At 47.6% G+C, this 22,611-nt stretch overlaps 1 long non-coding RNA gene across 2 annotated transcripts in view; it reads right to left on the reverse strand.

Moving 5' to 3' along the window:
• Window positions 1–7,737: 7,737 nt before the first annotated feature.
• Window positions 7,738–22,611, reverse strand: part of LOC119960713 — a 41,474-nt gene continuing 26,600 nt past the window's right edge. For both annotated transcript variants that reach the window (XR_005459498.1, XR_005459497.1), the window contains exons 3-5: window positions 9,654–10,094; window positions 7,942–8,116; window positions 7,738–7,839 (exon numbers count right to left, since the gene is read on the reverse strand). This is a non-coding gene — a long non-coding RNA (uncharacterized LOC119960713). The remainder of the gene's footprint in view (window positions 7,840–7,941; window positions 8,117–9,653; window positions 10,095–22,611) is intronic.

The raw sequence follows: 22,611 nt of genomic DNA on the forward strand, positions 1-22,611 counted from the left end.
CTTGTTTCAGATTGGTCCTAAATTCCCGATACTCTTCCAAAGCTTTGTCTGTCTTCAGTCGCCCAGACCAGATGGAGGTGGCTCAGTCCCATGCGGAGATGGCTCAGTCCCAGGAGGAGATGGCGCAGTCCCAGGAGGAGATGGCGCAGTCCCAGGAGGAGATGGCGCAGTCCCAGGAGGAGATGGCGCAGTCCCAGGAGGAGATGGCGCAGTCCCAGGAGGAGATGGCGCAGTCCCAGGAGGAGATGGCGCAGTCCCAGGAGGAGATGGCGCAGTCCCAGGAGGAGATGGCGCAGTCCCAGGAGGAGATGGCGCAGTCCCAGGAGGAGATGGCGCAGTCCCAGGAGGAGATGGCACAGTCCCAGGCGGAGATGGCGCAGACGACCGTAGTGGATAAACCCCGTCACCCAGAAGCCAACCCGTCAGCCAGAGCATGGGCGGACGTCAGAAATCATAGTGTTCCAGGATGAAGGCGGAGTGCAAACTGCCTGGGTACCGGTGCACACTGTCCGGTTATTGGGCGTACACTGCCCAGGTATCGTTATACATTGCCCGGGATGCGCACTGCCCGGTATGGGCGCGCACTGCCCGGGTATGGGCGCACACTGCCCGGGTATGGGCGCACACTGCCCGGGTATGGGCACTCAGCGCCCGGGTATGGGCGCGCACTGCCCGAGTATGGGCGCGCACTGATCGGGTATGAGCGAGCACTGATCGGGTATGGGCGCGCACTGACCGGGTATGGGCGCGCACTGCCCGGGTATGGGCGCGCACTGCCCGGGTATTGGCGCGCACTGACCGGGTATGGGCGCGCACTGCCCGGGTATGGGCGCGCACTGCCCGGGTATGGGCATGCACTGCCCGGGTATGGGCACGCACTGACCGGTTATGGGCACGCACTGCCCGGGTATGGGCGCGCACTGACCAGGTATTGGCGCGCACTGCCCGGGTATGGGCGTGCACTGCCCGGGTATGGACCGGGTATGGCCGCGCACTGACCGGGAATGGGAGAACACGGCCCGGGTATGGGCGCACACTTCCCGGGTATGGGCGCACAGCCTGTTGTGCAGCAGGCTCTCCATCCTGAGTGGCAGTCTCCTGCACATATCGCCTCCTCTTCGAACAGCTCCAGCTCGTACAGCCACAGTGCATCCCCCAGGACTGCGGTGACCAGCAGGAAGGCCACCATTTCTGGTTGAATTCCATTATCTGCAGGGTGTGAAATGCCAACATATTAGCATGGTACCTACCTTCATGCCCCATCACATGCAAAGGACTACATGGTAGCGACTGCTGGCACGACAGACCCTTCCTCGGATTTTCTCCTCCTCCCGACTCCGCACCCGTGACCATTGGTGCCCGGCACCGTGGGGGGCTCCGACCCTGGCACCCGCCCCTACTGCCAGGTGTACCATCAGCCGCCGCTGCCCATGTCAGCGGTTCACTCCGTGGTCCCCTCTCAGCCACTGGAGGGGCTATCATGGACATTGTCCTTGGGTGGGCCACGTGATACATTGACGCCGTTTCCAGGCGACGGAGTTCTGCGATTTGGCATCCACCCAGCACTGGCCACGATATCAGCATCGGAACCGATTCTCGGTCCAAACACGTTTCTAAATTCCAGCGTTGGCCAACGGTGAATTTCGCCCTAGTTTTGGAGTAATACCAATTTCCTTCAGCTCCTCACGGAAACCTATTTCTTAGAATTTCCGTTACATAATTAATTTCTTCCGTTGTGAAGTCAGAAGCAAAGTACGGATTTAGTTCCTCAGCCAATTCTTTTTTTGCCGTAATGAATTCCATCATTTGTGACTGGAAGGTGCCACATTAGTTTCTATCAAGCTTTATCCGCTTTACGTATCTGGAGAAACGTTTACAATCAGTTTTTAATTTCCCAGCTGGTTTACTTTTCATCATTATTTCAAACTGTTCTCAATCCTCAAGTCTGGCTAATTTGTATGCTTCTTCTTTGAATCTAATACTTCCTCTAATTTCATTTGTCAGCCATGTTTCGACACAGTACCCTTTCTACTCTTCGTCAAATAGGGAGAATCAACTTTTGAAGTTCACCTGTTCGTTCCCTGAATGCCTGCCGTTGTCTGTCCGCTGTTCGCCCTTCCAGTAATGTTTCCCAATCCGTCTTGCCTGAAACCATCATAGTTACCTCAGTTGAGGCTCACGACCTTGGGCTCAGAATCAACTACCTCAATATTCACCTTGATAAAGAATTCAACCTTGTTATGGTCACTCAGCCCCAAGGGTTCTCTCACAAACCAATTGCCAACTAACCTTTTCCCACTGCACAACACCCAGTCCAAGATGGCCTGTTCTCTTGCTGGTTACTTAATATCCTGGTCCAGAAAACCATCCCCCAGACACTCCAGCGATTCCTCCCCTATTGTACTGTGACTAATGTGAGTGACTCAATCTGTATTCGGATTAATATCACCCATGATCACATATGTTCCTTTATAACATGCATCTCTGATGCAGTTATAAAGGTGCGTGTCTGTGTGTGTGGATGTGTTACTGAATTTGCGTGTGTGTGGGTGAGGGTGTGCAGGTTGATGTGCGCATGTGAGTGTCGGTGCTTGCTGGCACGTGTGTGTGTGTGTGACCGAGCGAGCGAGCTTTGGGTGTGTGAGAGCGGTGTGTGTGAGCATGTGCGTATGTGAGCGTGTGTGGAATGTATGAATAAGTGTGCCTGAGTGTGTATGTTTGTGCATGTGTGAGTGAGTGTCTGTGAGGGTCTGTGTGTGGCTTTGCGTGTGACTGTGTGCATGAGTTTGTGTGTGCGCGCGCCAGGGTGTGCGTGCATGTGAGGGTGTATGTGGACCTGTGTGAGTGTATGTGGGTGCATAAATGTGCATGTGTCTGTGTGTGAGTGTGCCTGTGAGGGTATGTGAGAGTAGTGTGTGGGTGCGTTGGTGCGTGTACGAATGAGTGTCTGCGTGTGAGTATGTGAGATCGGGTGTGTGTGGGAGTGAGTAGGTGATTGTTGCTGAGTATGTGTGTTATTGTGTGTGAGTGTGTCTCTATATGCGTGTGAGAGAGTGTGTGTGTACATGTGAGAGTGCGTGTCTGTTGGGTGTGGGTGTGTCCCCCACAGCCTTATGAAAGGCATTGAATATTTATCAGGACTCGATTTGGCAAATCCCGCATTAACCGCTCTCACCCACCAAAAAGCAGTTCAACAGTTCGCAGAGAACATTAAAATGCCACAGCTAGCTGCTGCTGTCCGACTTGGTGCTAGAAATAAGCAGAGTAAAGCCAGCTTCGACAAAAAGGTTCACCCTGTAGAGCACACAGTCAGCCAGCAAGTTATGATCTCGTTGTCCAACCCCATTTCCTTCCTGTGCCCAAGATTCTCAGGCCCCGACTCCATTGCAGACAAAGTAAGCCCATCCATGTACAAAATAGCGTTCCCTCACAGCAAGACTGGTTGGATGCCACGGATCACAACGTAGCCACGCCTACCAGTTAACCTTGGCAATGGGAGAGTATGACGCTCTGCCTACTGACGGTTCAGCCCAACGCCCACTCCAACCCTCCCCCCGCCGTCCTGGCAACGATTATCCCTCCACTCCGCCCACACTCGCAGGCTTCAACCTCGCACTTGACTCTGATGAGAGCCCCCAGGATTTGAGGGACATCCCTGACAACTGGCGTGATCTCTCCGCCATCAGCTACTCTAGCCCCGGAACGACACCCTGAATCTCCTCGACCCTTTCAATGACAATCCCCACCCATCGACTGATCCTCTGCCCACCCCCAGCAACACTGCTTCCACTTCCAGTTCACCACTCCCCAACTACCCTCCATCACGCCAATACCCCGAAACTCCTCTTTGGCACTGTGACAATTCCTACAGGCTGGTAAGACATCATGAATCGGACCATCCGCACGTGTATGCGACTAACGCTCAAAATCTGCATACACGAGTCTGGCAACCAGGAGAAAAAAAGCACTGAGCCCCTCTTGAGCAATGATTTAACGTAATTGATGCATGCAAATATCGGAGGTGTCCAGATGATGAGAAACAGACACTAGCTAAGAATTAAGGTGTCCTAATTTCGGATGGAGCCTGCCCGTCTTCTTCTTTTCCACCTTATCTTCCTACTCAGCACATGGTTTTAATTAATGTCGGCCTGACACTGTGCAGGTCTTGAATCTTCGTTTCGTTCAACTCTCCAAACCCTTACTTCTTTCACCTTTCTTTAGACCCCTTTGGGTCGCTTCCGAATGCTATTTACACTTAAAATCACAATTGTTGGTGATCACTGCTGCTCCCTCGGAGCCCCTGGAAAGAAACTTTATGAAACTGGCCGCCGTGAAATTCGGCTGGTTAAGCAAAGCCTCAACCTCCCATGGTTGTTAGTAAAGATGGAGATTGGTCGAAGAAAGCATCCGGCCACTCCTAGCATCTACCACACATGCTGTGAGACACTTGAATGATTGCATTGCAGGACTTGAATTTGTACCTCCCCAAAATTTCTCCTTTTTTTGAATAAAATGAGGGAGTCATACATGGTGAGAATCATAAAGGGCGATTGGAACTCAGAGAAAGACGAATGCTCACAGATATTAACCAACGATAATAAGACACTATGCTCGATTCCCCTAGGATTACACAGAACAGAAACACCGCAGGATGAATCCAAGAGACATATTTCTCACATGGATAATCGCTGGACACACTGGACTCTGCACAAAACACCACACACTCTCCACAGCCTGGCAGCTTATGGTACAGACCCCCCCGGATGCAGGGGAATGCAAGGATGGAACATTGTGGGTTAAGCCCAACAGAAGCATCCTCTTTGGGTGCAATAACCAAAGAACCATGTATCAGAAACCTAATGGAACCACATCAGAATGTTACATCAGCACAACTGGAAAAGGAGATTGGTGGGAACTTACAAATGAAGCGTGCCTCCAAATTGGATGTTTAAAGAGAAGTGCAGGAAACACTTTCAGAATCAGACAAAATTGCCGTGGGTCACCCACTAAAGGTAACTTGGGAATATACATAATCAGAACAGGACACAGGCCAATCCAAACGACACCACACAACAGACCACCTCCAGTCCGGATACCACCCAACCACTGTTAAAGATCGAGATCGAAACATGCTTCTGGTGGGAACACATTGCAAAATGGAACCCACTCTCATACATAGTAGAGGCCCTCCTCCTGATTGCGATAATACACAGTCGTCCTCACACTCTGACTCGGTAAACAGAAGGCAAAAGCCTCCCGCCCGCCCCCCTTATATACACAGTTCCAGGCCCCCTTCTTTGGACTTCAATAAAGCCATCATAAGAATGTATTCCTTATAATCAACTGTAACAACTGCTGCAAAAATGTGCCATTTGTACCTCTGTACTAATGATAAAGGATAAGAAGAAATGTGGTGCTGCTGTTTTAAAAATATTATGTTGTAAATAAGTTTGTTATGTAGAAGCAGCAGCATGAATGTAGTTTAGAGTTTAGTTAGAAATTAACTGTTTTATGTTTATTAAAGTCACAAACGTTTCTATGAATCCAATTTTAAAATGAAGGAGATACTTGATGAATGTATGTAATAATGAATTAGGTAAGATTGAGCAATAACTTTAGGACGGAGCAGAGTAGGACCTTTACTGACCTGAAGGGTGACCAAACCTACAAGGTAGATATGGAATCAATCCTGTGATCCACCCCGCTTCGCGTTCAAGATCAAGAGGACGGCACGTAGCCATCTAAAATGGCCATCTGCAAAGGACCATGGGAATTGTGGTCAGCTTGGACACAGACAGGTACACTGCCTCTGTGCATTGTGCAAAGAAGCCAGACCTGACTGAAACTTGTATCCATTAAGAGTCAATCACCACCAGAGTTTGAATCAAGGAGTTACAATAGTAGCAGACTAACAGGTGCCACTTCCCCAAATTTGGAACGGCCTACGTGCATATGACAATGGTAGCTAGGACACGCCCAGCCACTGAGGTATCCACCCCCTAATTGGCCAGGATCAATGAGGGTGATCGAAACCCTATCGATTTATTGGATGTGGAGATAGGACCGTCCAAAAGGGTGTGAAAGAGAAGAAGGATAAGAAGTCCTGCACACTAGGGATTGGCCTCTTTTGGACCGGCCTATGTGCGATCAAATGTAGCATATCAACTATCCAAGTTCAAGGACCCGCGATCGCTACCTGAAGGACGAGCCCAGCCGTGATGAACCTGAAGACTTCCAACCCGACCCACGTTGAAACAGATAAAGGCCTTATCTCACACGGAGCCGGTCACCCCGAAGTTAAGTAAAGGTCATCTTGGTTAATAGGCCTCGTTTAGTGCGTAGTCACATGAATTAATGAATACAGAAATAAGTATTGTAATTAATAAACTGTCTTTGAACTAATACACTAGTGGTGTGGTCATTTGGTCAATATAAGAAACAGCTTGTGATTCATATAAATATAGAAGTCAACACCACCCAGTTTCTATCATTAATCTAGTCCCATTTGCCCGCATTTGGCCCATATCTCTCTCTGTACCCACACTGCCCATGTAACTGATTAACTGCTTTTTTGAAGACAAAATTGTACCCGCTTCGACCACTGCCTCTGGCAGCTCGTTCCAGACACTCGCCACCCTCTTGTTTGAAGAAAGTTCCCCTCTGGTCTCTTTTCTATCTCTCCCCACTCACCTGAGACCTCTAGTTCTGGACTCCTCGACCTTTAGGAAAAGATGTCGACTATCTACCTTATCTGTGCCCCTCATTATTTTACAGGCCTCTTATAAGATCACCCCTAGCCTCCTACGCTCCAGGAAAAAAATGTCCCAGCCTACCCAGCCTCTCCTTATAACTCAGACTATTAAGTCCTAGTAGCATCCTCGGAAATCTCTTCTGCACTATTTCTATTTAAAAAATATCCTTAGATTGGATGTAATTTGTTACGTGTGCTCAGGAAAGTTTCCTCAGGCAGTATTTCACGGCAGCCGAGCAGGAAGATACGTTGAGGGCAGCAGTAGTGGGGTCATGCCCGATTATATTATACTATAAATCATGTTTCCCCCCATTCTTGAGTGTACCTGACCACATCATTGAGGGGGAGGGGGGAGAAATCTAAACCTCTCAAATCCAGTTTTTGGGCTGTCACCAGATTTAGCGACCATTACGGGATTTGTGCCGGCAGCAAGCACAATCACTAAATTGCAGCGCGAGTGTCAACCTGCCCTCTGAACGGGAAAGTAAGGACCATAGTACGTCTGTCAAATCCCGCACTGTCATTAATAGGTATTAATCTACATATTCATAAAGAAACACTGAGTCACTTCAACTAACTGTTGCCCAATTGGTGATGGTTTCAAATGTACAGGTTTAGAATTTAACTTTAAATACACGCAGAAGCATCAAGTATTTCAGACAAATTCAAAAAACATACAATCCTGCTTTTCCAGCCTTCCAATTTCTGCTCCCCAGATTCTTTAAAAAAAAATTTAATGTACCCAATTCATTTTTTTCAATTAAGGGGCAATTTAACGTGGCCAATTCACCGAGCCTGCACATCTTTGGGTTATGGGGCGAAACCCACGCAAACACGCGGAGAATGTGCAAACTCCACATGGACAGTGATCCAGAGCTGGGATCGAACCTGGGACCTCGGCGCCGTGAGGCTGCAGGGCTAACCCACTGCGCCACCGTGCTGCCTTGCTCCCCAGATTCTGACACCCCAAGTGATTCCCAGAAGTGAAAAAATAGGTTTCAAATTTCAATTCCTTCATTTACCTTTGAGTCGGCTGGATATTTCGGGCGATTCTCGGATCATGTTCATCTAACCAAATAAATCAGAGCCTGTTTAAATCAATTCAGATTTTATCAAATTAGACCTGTGCATTTTATAGACATATCTGCAGTGTTTGAATCTGAAATTGAATTCACTGTGATTTTACCGACCACGTTTTTGTATTTCTTTCAGTGTTTTATCCAGCTTTGGGACCCCGTTGCGTATTTTCACAAATGATTCCCACATCACTCTCTGAGCACGAGAGCCTTTCTCCATCACCAGATTTAGAAGTTTGGAACTGTCCACCCTGTTTCTCTTCTGTACAAGCTCAGTGACTTTCTGTAACTATATGAAGAATAATAATAAGATGCAGAGTGAAAGATAAACACTGAGAATGAGAAGGAATGGATTTGCTGAGTGATGGGATTTCCCAGTTATTCTGAGTGCAGGAAGTAGTCAAGGCCAGTTCCTGGTCAATATAATTCAGTCATTAACGAGAACTAAATCTGATTGCACAAAATCAATTCTGAAAAAAGAAACTTGAGGAAGCACTGAGAATCTGCTTCATAATTCATCTTTATATTAATATCTGCTTACTCATTATTAGTTTATTTGTCCATCAGTGGTCAAATTGTCAGGTCTTATGAAGCAGATCCCTTTTGCACGTCTTCCTTCACACCACCACCCAAAGTTGAAAATTTTGTTGTCCTATCCCCCATTTGGAATATCACTTCACCTATCTACCTCGCCCTCCTCCATAAACCATACCGTTTTGCTTTGATCCAGTCCCCCAAAATAATCTGATGGGAGGATGGTAATTTAAACAGGAGGCTTTCAAAAACACGGAGCCATTACAGGTGAACATACAAACAATTCAAACATGACATGCGGAGGGTCAAGGGACAAATAACACAGTTCAAGTTTAAAGAAGGTGGAAGGCCAACCAGGAGTTAGACAGCAATGCAGGAAGTGAGCTGTTGTGGATTTGGAGATGGGCAATATCACCAGGAAAGAAGGTGATCTTTGTGTTCAAGGGTTCAGCTTGAATTTGGACCATCTATCGATGGACAGACAGTTAAACTCAGACATTCAATTGTGAAGTGTCATGGAGATAGTCTTTGCTGAGACCACAAGATGATTGAAAGGGTTAATGAATTAAACATATACAGGTTTTAAATAAAACCCAAGCGCTCACACGGCCTGCTGCTTGCTGTAGCTGGTGAATTCCCAGACAGAAACAAGTTAGTAGAAAACTGTAGCTATAACAACAGATAAGGATACACAGACCTTAATTACAGCAAGGATGCAGTCACTTGCAAGCAAATATTCAATTGATCATTATGTAGCTGCCACTCTTGTGTGCCTTACATAGACACTGGACAATGGGATGGGAGTATTGGTACGACAGCTCAGCATTCACTTTATCTCAAATGCCTAGCAGCTAGGAGGGAGAGACAAATATGTGCTTGGTGATATTATAATACATACGTGCCTCGATTATGCTGGATAGTTATACTCATGTGATGCATTATGAAATCCTAATTATTAGGTTTGAATTGGGTATCGATAATTTCTAAGCTAATGTATTATTTTGATTGGTGTATGTGAATTACTTAAAAGGTAATAAACAATTTAACTACTTGGTATTTTCTGTGATCGGGGAGTTGATAAGCTACCTAGTGGATAGTTAGCTGCCGTGCTACATCTGGAGTGAAGAACCTGAACTGAAATAATGTCTGGCTTTATTTCTAACACTGAAAACAAAACTAAAACATACCCTGCAGCAAACAGCCTAAAACGAAAGTAAAAATCTGACTGACATCACTGCAGTTGTAAACCCCCATTTCTTAAAGGTACTACTACTTGTATATGAGGAAGTTACCTGTCTCCTTGGTGATGAGTCTCTGCCACTGGAGGCTTGGGACAAGTCTTTCCAGAAGTGTCAACCTTCAGTCACTGAGCGTCTCTCAAGCCCACTGAGCTATCCTTTTGTCTTTTTCCTTTCTCAGATTCTGCTTATTGCAACGTAGACCATTGTTCCAGAAATCTGCCCGGCGCTCTTTTCCAAGGACACCGTCTCGTGCAGACATGGTTGAGATTTCTGAGATTTTCTAAATTGCACAATGTTTGTATTTCCTTGAACTCTTTGTGGCGCTTGCTAGACTTCTCAAGGTGGTAATAGACTGGAACAAGCAAGTCCACTGACTTGCCCCTTTCTCTGCAGACTGATGAAGATGGACGTCCAAGAATGAAAATATCTGGATTTTCTTTCTTCACAAAGGAAGCAACATTTTTGTGGTTCCCATCATCACTGCTGCATTGTCTAGAGAAAATTTGTAGCACAGTGGTTAGCATTGTTGTTTCGTAGAGCCAGGAAGACGGGCTCGATTACCGCTTAGATCATTTTTTTCTATCACTGATTACCTTAATTTTTTTTTCTTTAGGTTGAAGTAGTTTCAATAATTCTCAAAGACTTCCAGCTATAAACCGCAAACTTTATTCGAACATATTTACAGTAAGAACATTCCCTTACGCTAGCTTTGATTCATGCTGCTTCCTTCTAGACTCTCAGGTTACAGTGAATTGTAGAAACAGAGAATCCCGACAATGCAGGAGGTATCCATTCGGCCAAGTGAGTCTGCACTGACCCTCGGAAGGAGCACAACATCCAGGTCCACTACCCCACCACAACTCTGGAACCCCACTTCACCTTTTGGATACTAATGACAAATCCACCTAACCTGCACATCTTTGGACTGTGGGAGAAAACTAGCGCTTCCGGAGGAAACCGGCGCAGACATGGGGAGGAAGTGCAAACGCCACACAGGCAGTCACCCTAGGTCGGAGTTGAACCCAGGTCCCTGGCACTGTGAGGCAGCAGTGTTAACTATTGTGCCACCGTGCCTCCCCACAATATTGCAGACTATAACACCTAACTCCTTATGAGACATAGTCTAACCTACTCCAAGCGAAAGCAACCAAAACACCATATACTGTCCTGTGACATCATTAATTGCATGTACATTGTCATGAGTCCTGGTTCAGAGGACTGGAGAATCATGCAGGCACAGACACAGTTATCAAGCCCAATGGGCTGACTGGGATGTGTAACATGGTCAGGATGAACAGGGATCAATGTGTGCAACAGGCTGACTGGGATGTGTAACATGCTCAGGATGAACAGGGATCAATGTGTGGGACAGGCTGACTGGGATGTGTCACATGGTCAGGATTAACAGGGTTCACAGTATGGAACAGGCTGACTGGGATGTGTCACATGGTCAGGATGAACAGGGATCAATGCGTGGAACAGGCTGACTGGAATGTGTAACAAGCTCAGGATGAACAGGGATCAATGTATGGAACAGGCTGACTGAGATGTGAAATATGGCTAAGGGTGAACAGGGATCAATGTGTGCAACAGGCTGACTGGGATGTGTAACATGGTGAGGATGATCAGGGATCAATGTGTGTAACAGACTGACTGAGATGTGTAACATGCTCAGGATGAACAGGGATCAATGTGTGGAACTGGCTGACTGGGAAATGAAATGAAATGAAAATCGCTGATTGTCACAAGTAGGCTTCAAATAAAGCTACTGTGAAAAGCCCCCAGTTGACACATTCTGGCGCATGTCCGTGGAGGCTGGTTAATTAAACCGTGCTGCTGGCCTGTCTTGGTCTGCTTTAAAAGCCAGCGATTTAGCCCATTGTCGGATGAACAGGAAAGAATGTGTGGAAAAGGCTGAGTGGGATGTGTAACATGGTAAGGATGAACAGGGATCAATGTGTGGAACAGGCTGACACGGATGTGTAACATTGTCAGGATAAACAGGGATCACTCTGTGGAACAGGCTGACAGGGATGCGTACCATGGTCAAGATGAACAGGGATCATTGTGTGGAACAGGGTGACTGAGATGTCTAACATAGTCAGGATGAACTGGGATCATTGTGTGGAACAGGCTGACTGGGATGTGTAACATGGTCAGGATGAACAGGGATCATTGTGTGGAACAGGCTGACTGGGATTTGTAACATGCTCAGGATTAACAGGGATCAATGTGTGGGACAAGCTGACTGGGATGTGTCACATGGTCAGGATGAACTGGGATCATTGTGTGGAACAGGCTGACTGGGATGTGTAACATGGTCAGTATGAACAGGGATAAATGTATGGAACATGCTGACTGGGATTTGTAACATGCTCAGGATTAACAGGGATCAATGTGTGGGACAAGCTGACTGGGATGTGTCACATGGTCAGGATGAACTGGGATCATTGTGTGGAACAGGCTGACTGGGATGTGTAACATGGTCAGGATGAACAGGGTTCACAGTATGGAACAGGCTGACTGGGATGTGTGGAACAGGCTGACTGGAATGTGTAACATGCTGAGAATGAACAGGGATCAAGATGTAGAACAGAGTGACTGGGATGTGTAACATTGTCAGGATAAACAGGGATCACTCTGTGGAACAGGCTGACAGGGATGCGTACCATGGTCAAGATGAACAGGGATCATTGTGTGGAACAGGGTGACTGAGATGTCTAACATAGTCAGGATGAACTGGGATCATTGTGTGGAACAGGCTGTCTGGGATGTGTAACATGGTCAGGATGAACAGGGATAAATGTATGGAACATGCTGACTGGGATTTGTAACATGCTCAGGATGAACAGGGATCAATGTGTGGAATAGGCTGACTGGGATGTACAACATGATCAGGATAATCAGGGGTCAATGTGGGGAACAGGCTGACTGGAATGTGTAACATGGTCAGGATGAACAGGGATCAATGTGTGGAACTGGCTGACTGGGAAATGAAATGAAATGAAAATCGCATATGGTCAAAAGTAGGCTTCAAATGAAGTTACTGTGAAAAGCCCCTAGTCGCAAAATGCTGGCGCTCGTCCGGGGAGGCCGGTCCGGGAATTGAACCGTACTGCTGACCTGCCTTGGTTTGCTTTAAAAGCCAGCGATTTGGACCAGCGTCGGATGAACAGTGATCAATGTGTGGAACTGGCTGACTGGGATGTAAAACATGGTCAGGATGAACAGGGATCAATGTGTGGAACAGGATTACTGGGATGTGAAAAATGCTGAGGATTAAAAGGGATCAATGTGTGAAACAGGCTGACTGCGATGTGTAACATGCTGAGAATGAACAGGGATCAGCGTGTGGAACAGGCTGACTGGGATGTGGAACATGGATCAGGATGAACAGGGATCAATATGTAGAACAGACAGACTGGGATGTGTAACATTGTCAGGATAAACAGGGATCACTGTGTGGAACAGGCTGACTGGGATGTGTAACATGGTCAGGATGAACAGGGTTCACAGTATGGAACAGGCTGACTGGGATGTGTCACATGGTCAGGATGAACAGGGATCAATGTGTGGAACAGGCTGACTGGAATGTGTAACATGCTGAGAATGAACAGGGACCAATATGTGGAACAGACTGACTGGGATGCGTAACATTGTCAGGATAAACAGGGATCACTGTGTGGAACAGGCTGACAGGGATGTGTAACATGGTCATGATGAACAGGGATCATTGTGTGGCACAGGCTGATTGGGATGTCTAACATAGTCAGGATGAACCGGGATCATTGTGTGGAACAGGCTGACTGGGATGCGTAACATGGTCAGGATGAACAAGGATAAATGTGTGAACATGCTGACTGGGATTTGTAACATGCTCAGGATGAACAGGGATCAATGTGTGGAACAGGCTGACTGGCATGTGTAACATGCTCAGGATGAACAGGGATCAATGTGTGGAACAGGCTGACTGGGATGTGTAACATGGATCAGGATGAACAGGGATCAATGTGTGGAACAGGCTGACTGGGATGTGTAACATGGATCAGGATGAACAGGGATCAATATGTAAAACAGACTGACTGGGATGTGTAACATTGTCAGGATAAACAGGGATCACTGTGTGGCACAGGCTGACTGGGATGTGTAACATGGTCAGGATGAACAGGGTTGACAGTATGGAACAGGCTGACTGGGATGTGTCACATGGTCAGGATGAACAGGGATCAATGTGTGGAACAGGCTGACTGGGAAGTGTGGAACAGGCTGACTGGAATGTGTAACATGCTGAGAATGAACAGGGATCAATATGTGGAACAGACTGACTGGGATGTGTAACATTGTCAGGATAAACAGGGATCACTGTGTGGAACAGGCTGACAGGGATGTGTAACATGGTCAAGATGAACAGGGATCATTGTGTGGCACAGGCTGATTGGGATGTCTAACATAGTCAGGTTGAACTGGGATCATTGTGTGGAACAGGCTGACTGGGATGCGTAACATGGTCAGGATGAACAGGGACAAATGTGTGGAACATGCTGACTGGGATTTGTAACATGGTCAGGAAGAACAGGGATCAATGTGTGGAACAGGCTGACTGGCATGTGTAACATGCTCAGGATGAACAGGGATCAATGTGTGGAACAGGCTGACTGGGATGTGTAACAGGGTCAGAATGATCAGTTGTCAATGTATGGAACTCGCTGACTGGGAAATGAAATGAAATGAAAATCGCTTATTGTCACAAGTAGGCTTCAATGATGTTACTGTGAAAAGCCTCTAGTCGCCACATTCTGGCGCCTGTCCGGGGAGGCTGGTTAATTAAACCGTGCTGCTGGCCTGTCTTGGTCTGCTTTAAAAGCTAGCGATTTAGCCCATTGTCGGATGAACAGGAATCAATGTGTGGAACAGGCTGACTGGGATGAGAAATATGGTTAAGGATGATCAGGGGTCAATGTGTGGAACAGGCTAACTGGGATGTGAAACATGCTCAGGATGATCAGGGGTCAACGTATGGAACTGGCTGACTGGGATGTGTAACATGGTCAGGATAAACAGGGATCAATGTGTGGAATAGGCTGACTGGGATGTGTAACATGCTCAGGACGAGCAGGGATCAATGTGTGGAATAGGCTGACTGGGATGTGTAACATGGTCAGGTTGAACAGGGAACAATGTGTGGAATAGGCTGACTGGGATGTGTAACATGGTCAGGATGAACAGGGAACAATGTGTGTAACAGGCTGAGTGGGATGTGTAACATGCACAAGATGAACAGAGATCAATGAGTGGAGCTGGATGACTGGGATGTGTTCCATGCTCAGGATGGTCAGGGTGTGGAACTGGCTGACTGGGATGTGTAACATGCTCAGGATGATCAGGGTGTGGAACTGGCTGACTGGGATGTGTAACATGCTCAGGATGATCAGGGCGTGGAGCTGGCTGACTGGGAAATGAAATGAAATCAAAATCGCTTATTGCCATACGTAGGATTCAAATGAAGTTACTGTGAAAATCCCCGAGTCGCCACATTCTGGCGCCTGTCCGGGGCGGCAGGTACGGGAATTCAACTGTGCTGCTGGCCTGTCTTGGTCTGCTTTAAAAGCCAGCGATTTAGCACAGTGCCGGATGAACAGGGGTCAATGCGTGGAACAGGCTGACTAGGATGTGTAACATGGTCAGGATGAACAGGGATCAATGTGTGGAACAGGCTGACTGGGATGTGTAACATGGTCAGGATGAAAAGGGATCAACGTAGGCAACAGGCTGACTGGGATGGGTAATAGTCACAGGATGAACAGGGATCATTGAGTGGAACAGGCTGACTGGGATGGGTAACATTCACAGGATAAAAAGGGATCAATGTGTGGAACAGGCTGACTGGGATGTGTAACATGGTTAGTATGAACAGGGATCATTGTGTGGAACAGGCCGAAAGGGATGAGTAACATGGTCAGGATGAACAGGGATCATTGTGTGGAACCGGCTGAATGGGATGTGTCACATTGTCAGGATGAACAGGGATCAGTGTGTGGAACAGGCTTACTCGGATCATTGTGTGGAACAGGCTGAAAGGGATGTGTAACATGGCTACGGATGAACAGTGATCAATGTGGGGAACAGGCTGACTGGGATGTGTAACATGGTCAGGTTGAACAGCGATCAATGTGTGTAACAGGCTGACTGGGATGTGTAACATGGCTAAGGATGAACAGTGATCCATGTGTGGAACAGGCTGACTGGGATGTGAAACATGGTCAGGATGACCAGGGATTAATGTGTGAAACAGGCTGACTGGGATGTGTAACATGCTCAGGATGATCAGGGTGTGGAACTAGCTGACTGGGATGTGTAACATGCTCAGGATGAACAGGGAACAATGTGTGTAACAGGCTGAGTGGGATGTGTAACATGCACAAGATGAACAGAGATCAATGAGTGGAGCTGGCTGACTGGGATGTGTTACATGCTCAGGATGATCAGGGTGTGGAACTGGCTGACTGGGATGTGTTACATGCTCAGGATGATCAGGGTGTGGAACTGGCTGACTGGGATGTGTAACATGCTCAGGATGATCAGGGCGTGGAGCTGGCTGACTGGGAAATGAAATGAAATCAAAATCTCTTATTGCCATACGTAGGATTCAAATGAAGTTACTGTGAAAATCCCCTAGTCGCCACATTCTGGCACCTGTCCGGGGCGGCAGGTACGGGAAATCAACTGTGCTGCTGGCCTGTCTTGGTCTGCTTTAAAAGCCAGCGATTTAGCCCAGTGCCGGATGAACAGGGGTCAATGCGTGGAACAGGCTGACTAGGATGTGTAACATGGTCAGGATGAACAGGGATCAATGTGTGGAACAGGCTGACTGGGATGTGTAACATGGTCAGGATGAAAAGAGATCAACGTACGCAACAGGCGGACTGGGATGGGTAATAGTCACAGGATGAACAGGGATCATTGAGTGGAACAGGCTGACTGGGATGGGTAACATTCACAGGATAAAAAGGGATCAGTGTGTGGAACAGGCTGACTGGGATGTATAACATGGTCAGGATGAACAGGGATCATTGTGTGGAACCGGCTGAATGGGATGTGTCACATTGTCAGGATGAACAGGGATCATTGTGTGGAACAGGCTTACTCGGATCATTGTGTGGAACAGGCTGAAAGGGATGTGTAACATGGTCAGGATGAACAGTGATCAATGTGTGGAACAGGCTGACTGGGATGTGTAACATGGCTAAGGATGAACAGTGATCAATGTGTGGAACAGGCTGACTGGGATGAGAAACATGGTCAGGATGACCAGATATTAATGTGTGAAACAGGCTGACTGGGATGTGTAACATGCTCAGGATGATCAGGGTGTGGAACTGGCTGACTGGGATGTGTAACATGCTCAGGATGATCAGGGTGTGGAACTGGCTGACTGGGAAATGAAATGAAATCAAAATCGCTTATTGCCATACGTAGGATTCAAATGAAGTTACTGTGAAAATCCCCTAGTCGCCACATTCTGGCGCCTGTCCGGGGCGGCTGGTACAGGAATTCAACCGTGCTGCTGGCCTGTCTTGGTCTACTTTAAAAGCCAGCGATTTAGCCCAGTGCCGGATAAACAGGCGTCAATGTGTGGAACAGGCTGACTGGGATGTGTAACATAGTCAGGATGAACAGGGGTCAATGTAGGCAACAGGCTGACTGGGATGGGTAATACTCACAGGATGAACAGAGATCATTGAGTGGAACAGGCTGACTGGGATGGTGAACATTCACTGGATAAAATGGGATCATTGTTTGGAACAGGCTGACTGGGATGTGTAACATGGTCAGGATGAACAGGGATCATTGTGTGGAACAGGCTGACTGGGAAGTGTAACATGGTTAGTATGAACAGGGATCATTGTGTGGAACAGGCCGAATGGGATGAGTAACATGGTCAGGATGAACAGGGATCATTGTGTGGAACCGGCTGAATGGGATGTGTAACATAGTAAGGATGAACAGGGATCATTGCGTGGAATAGGCTGACTGGGATGTGTGGATCAGGCTGACTGGGATGTATGGAACAGGCTTACTAGGATGTCTAACATGCTGAGGATGAACAGGATTCGGTGCGGAACAGGCTGACTGGGATGTGTAACATGGCTCAGGATGAACAGGGATCAATGTGTGGAAAAGGCAGACTCGGATGTGAAACATGGTCAGGATCAATCCGGATCAATGTGTGGAACAGACTCACTGGGATGTGAAACATGGTCACGATGACCAGGGAATAATGTGTGGAATAGGCTGACTGGGATGTGTAACATGCACAAGATGAACAGGGAACAATGTGTGTAACAGGCTGAGTGGGATGTGTAACATGCACAAGGTGAACAGAGATCAATGAGTGGAACTGGCTGACTGGGATGTGTAACATGCTCAGGATGATCAGGGTGTGGAACTGGCTGACTGGGATGTGTAACATACTCAGGATGATCAGGGCGTGGAGCTGGCTGACTGGGAAATGAAATGAAATCAAAATCGCTTATTGCCATACGTAGGATTCAAATGAAGTTACTGTGAAAATCCCGTAGTCGCCACATTCTGGCGCCTGTCCGGGGCGGCTGGTACGGGAATTCAACAGTGCTGCTGGCCTGTCTTGGTCTGCTTTAAAAGCCAGCGATTTAGCACAGTGCCGGATGAACAGGGGTCAATGCGTGGAACAGGCTGACTGGGATGTGTAACATGGTCAGGATCAATCCGGATCAATGTGTGGAACAGACTCACTGGGATGTGAAACATGGTCAGGATCAATCGGGATCAATGTGTGGAACAGGCTGACTGGGAGGTAAAACATGGTCAGGATCAATCGGGATCAATGTGTGGAACAGGCTGACTGGGAGGTGAAACATGGTCTGGATCAATCGGGATCAATGTGTGGAACAGGCTGACTGGGAGGTGAAACATGCACAAGATGAACAGGGAACAATGTGTGTAACAGGCTGAGTGGGATGTGTAACATGCACAAGATGAACAGAGATCATTGAGTGGAACTGGCTGACTGGGATGTGTAACATGCTCAGGATGATCAGGGTGTGGAACTGGCTGACTGGGATGTGTAACATACTCAGGATGATCAGGGCGTGGAGCTGGCTGACTGGGAAATGAAATGAAATCAAAATCGCTTATTGCCATACGTAGGATTCAAATGAAGTTACTGTGAAAATCCCGTAGTCGCCACATTCTGGCGCCTGTCCGGGGCGGCTGGTACGGGAATTCAACAGTGCTGCTGGCCTGTCTTGGTCTGCTTTAAAAGCCAGCGATTTAGCACAGTGCCGGATGAACAGGGGTCAATGCGTGGAACAGGCTGACTGGGATGTGTAACATGGTCAGGATCAATCCGGATCAATGTGTGGAACAGACTCACTGGGATGTGAAACATGGTCAGGATCAATCGGGATCAATGTGTGGAACAGGCTGACTGGGAATTAAAACATGGTCAGGATCAATCGGGATCAATGTGTGGAACAGGCTGACTGGGAGGTGAAACATGGTCTGGATCAATCGGGATCAATGTGTGGAACAGGCTGACTGGGAGGTGAAACATGGTCAGGATGAACAGGGAACAATATGTGTATCAGGCTGAGTGGGATGTCATGCACAAGATGAACAGAGACGAATGTATGGAACTGGCTGACTGGGATGTGTAACATGGTCAGGATAATCAGGGATCATTGTATGGAACAGGCTGACTGGGATGTGTAACACTCACAGGATGACCAGGGATCATTGTGTGGAACAGGCTGACTGGGATGTGTGGAACAGGCTTACTTGGATGTGTAACATGCTCAGGATGAACAGGAAACAGTGTGGAACAGGCTGACTGGGATGTGTAACATGCTCAGGATGAACAGGGATCAATGTGTGGAAAAGGCAGACTGGGATGGGAAACATGGTCAGATCAATAGGGATCAATGTGTGGAACAGGCTGACTGGGAGGTGAAACATGGTCAGGATGAATAGGGATCAATGTGCGGAACAGGCTGACTGGGATGTGTAACATGGCTAAGGATGAATAGGGATCAATGTGTGGAACAGGCTGACTGGGATGTGTAACATGGTCAGGATGAACAGGGATCAATGTGTGGAACAGGCTGACTGGGATGTGTAACATGGTAAGGATGAACAGGGATCATTGTGTGGAACAGGCAGAATGGGATGAGTAACATGGTAAGGATAAACAGGGATCATTGTGTGGAACAGGCTGACTGGGATGTGTAACATGGTTAGTATGAACAGGGATCATTGTGTGGAACCGGCTGAATGGGATGTGTCACATTGTCAGGATGAACAGGGATCAGTGTGTGGAACAGGCTTACTCGGATCATTGTGTGGAACAGGCTGAATGGGATGTGTAACATGGCTACGGATGAACAGTGATCAATGTAGGGAACAGGCTGACTGGGATGTGTAACATGCTCAGGATGAACAGGGATCAGTGTGTGGAATAGGCTGAGTGGGATGTGTAACATGGTCAGGATAAACAGGGATCATTGTGTGGAACCGGCTGAATGGGATGTGTCACATTGTCAGGATGAACAGGGATCAATGTGTGGAACAGGCTTACTCGGATCATTGTGTGGAACAGGCTGAATGGGATGTGTAACATGGCTACGGATGAACAGTGATCAATGTGGGGAACAGGCTGACTGGGATGTGTAACATGGTCAGGATGAACAGCGATCAATGTGTGTAACAGGCTGACTGGGATGTGTAACATGGCTAAGGATGAACAGTGATCAATGTGTGGAACAGGCTGACTGGGACGTGAAACATGGTCAGGATGACCAGGGATTAATGTGTGAAACAGACTGACTGGGATGTGTAACATGCTCAGGATGAGCAGGGATCAATGTGTGGAATAGGCTGAGTGGGATGTGTAACATGGTCAGGATAAACAGGGATCATTGTGTGGAACCGGCTGAATGGGATGTGTCACATTGTCAGGATGAACCGGGATCAGTGTGTGGAACAGGCTTACTCGGATCATTGTGTGGAACAGGCTGAATGGGATGTGTAACATGGCTACGGATGAACAGTGATCAATGTGGGGAACAGGCTGACTGGGATGTGTAACATGGTCAGGATGAACAGCGATCAATGTGTGTAACAGGCTGACTGGGATGTGTAACATGGCTAAGGATGAACAGTGATCAATGTGTGGAACAGGCTGACTGGGACGTGAAACATGGTCAGGATGACCAGGGATTAATGTGTGAAACAGGCTGACTGGGATGTGTAACATGCTCAGGATGAGCAGGGATCAATGTGTGGAATAGGCTGACTGGGATTGTAACATGGCCAGGATGAACAGGGAACAATATGTGTAACAGGCTGAGTGTGATGTGTAACATGCACAAGATGAACAGAGATCAATGTGTGGAACTGGCTGACTGGGATGTGTAACATGCTCAGGATGATCAGGGTGTGGAACTGGCTGACTGGGATGTGTAACATGCTCAGGATGATCAGGGTGTGGATCTGGCTGACTGGGAAATGAAATGAAATCAAAATCGTTTATTGCCATACGTTGGATTCAAATGAAGTTAATGTGAAAATCCCCTAGTCGCCACATTGTGGCGCCTGTCCGGGGCGGCTGGTACGGGAATTCAACCGTGCTGCTGGCCTGTCTTGGTCTGCTTTAAAAGCCAGCGATTTAGCCCAGTGCCGGATGAACAGGGGTCAATGCGTGGAACAGGCTGACTGGGATGTGTAACATGGTCAGGATGAACAGGGATCAATGTAGGCAACAGGATGACTGGGATGGGTAATACTCACAGGATGAACAGGGATCATTGAGTGGAACAGGCTGACTGGGATGGGTAACATTCACAGGATAAAAAGGGATCATTGTGTGGAACAGGCTGACAGGGATGTGTAACATGGTCAGGATGAACAGGGATCATTGTGTGGAACAGGCTGACTGGGATGTGCATCATAGTTAGTATGAACAGGGATCATTGTGTGGAACAGGCAGAAAGGGATGAGTAACATGGTAACGATGAACAGGGATCATTGTGTGGAACCGGCTGAATGGGATGTGTAAAATAGTAAGGATGAACAGGGATCATTGCGTGGAACAGGCTGACTGGGATGTGTGGATCAGGCTGACTGGGATGTATGGAACAGGCTTACTAGGATGTCTAACATGCTGAGGATGAACAGGAATCGGTGTGGAACAGGCTGACTGGGATGTGTAACATGCTCAGGATGAACAGGGATCAATGCGTGGAAAAGGCAGACTTGGATGTGAAACATGGTCAGGGTCAATCCGGATCAATGTGTGGAACAGACTCACTGGGATGTGAAACATGGTCTGGATCAATCGGGATCAATGTGTGGAATAGGCTGACTGGGATGTGTAACATGCACAAGATGAACAGGGAACAATGTGTGTAACAGGCTGAGTGGGATGTGTAACATGCACAAGATGAACAGAGATCAATGAGTGGAACTGGCTGACTGGGATGTGTAACATGCTCAGGATGATCAGGGTGTGGAACTGGCTGACTGGGATGTGTAACATGCTCAGGATGATCAGGGTGTGGAACTGGCTGACTGGGAAATGAAATGAAATCAAAATCGCTTATTGCCATACGTAGGATTCAAATGAAGTTACTGTGAAAATCCCCTAGTCGCCACATTCTGATGCCTGTCCGGGGCGGCTGGTACAGGAATTCAACCGTGCTGCTGGCCTGTCTTGGTCTGCTTTAAAAGCCAGCGATTTAGCCCAGTGCCGGATAAACAGGCGTCAATGTGTGGAACAGGCTGACTGGGATGTGTAACATAGTCAGGATGAACAGGGGTCAATGTAGGCAACAGGCTGACTGGGATGGGTAATACTCACAGGATGAACAGGGTTCATTGAGTGGAACAGGCTGACTGGGATGGTGAACATTCACTGGATAAAATGGGATCATTGTTTGGAACAGGCTGACTGGGATGTGTAACATGGTCAGGATGA

This window comes from Scyliorhinus canicula, unplaced genomic scaffold, assembly GCF_902713615.1.
Source record: "Scyliorhinus canicula unplaced genomic scaffold, sScyCan1.1, whole genome shotgun sequence".
Lineage (NCBI taxonomy): Eukaryota > Metazoa > Chordata > Chondrichthyes > Carcharhiniformes > Scyliorhinidae > Scyliorhinus > Scyliorhinus canicula.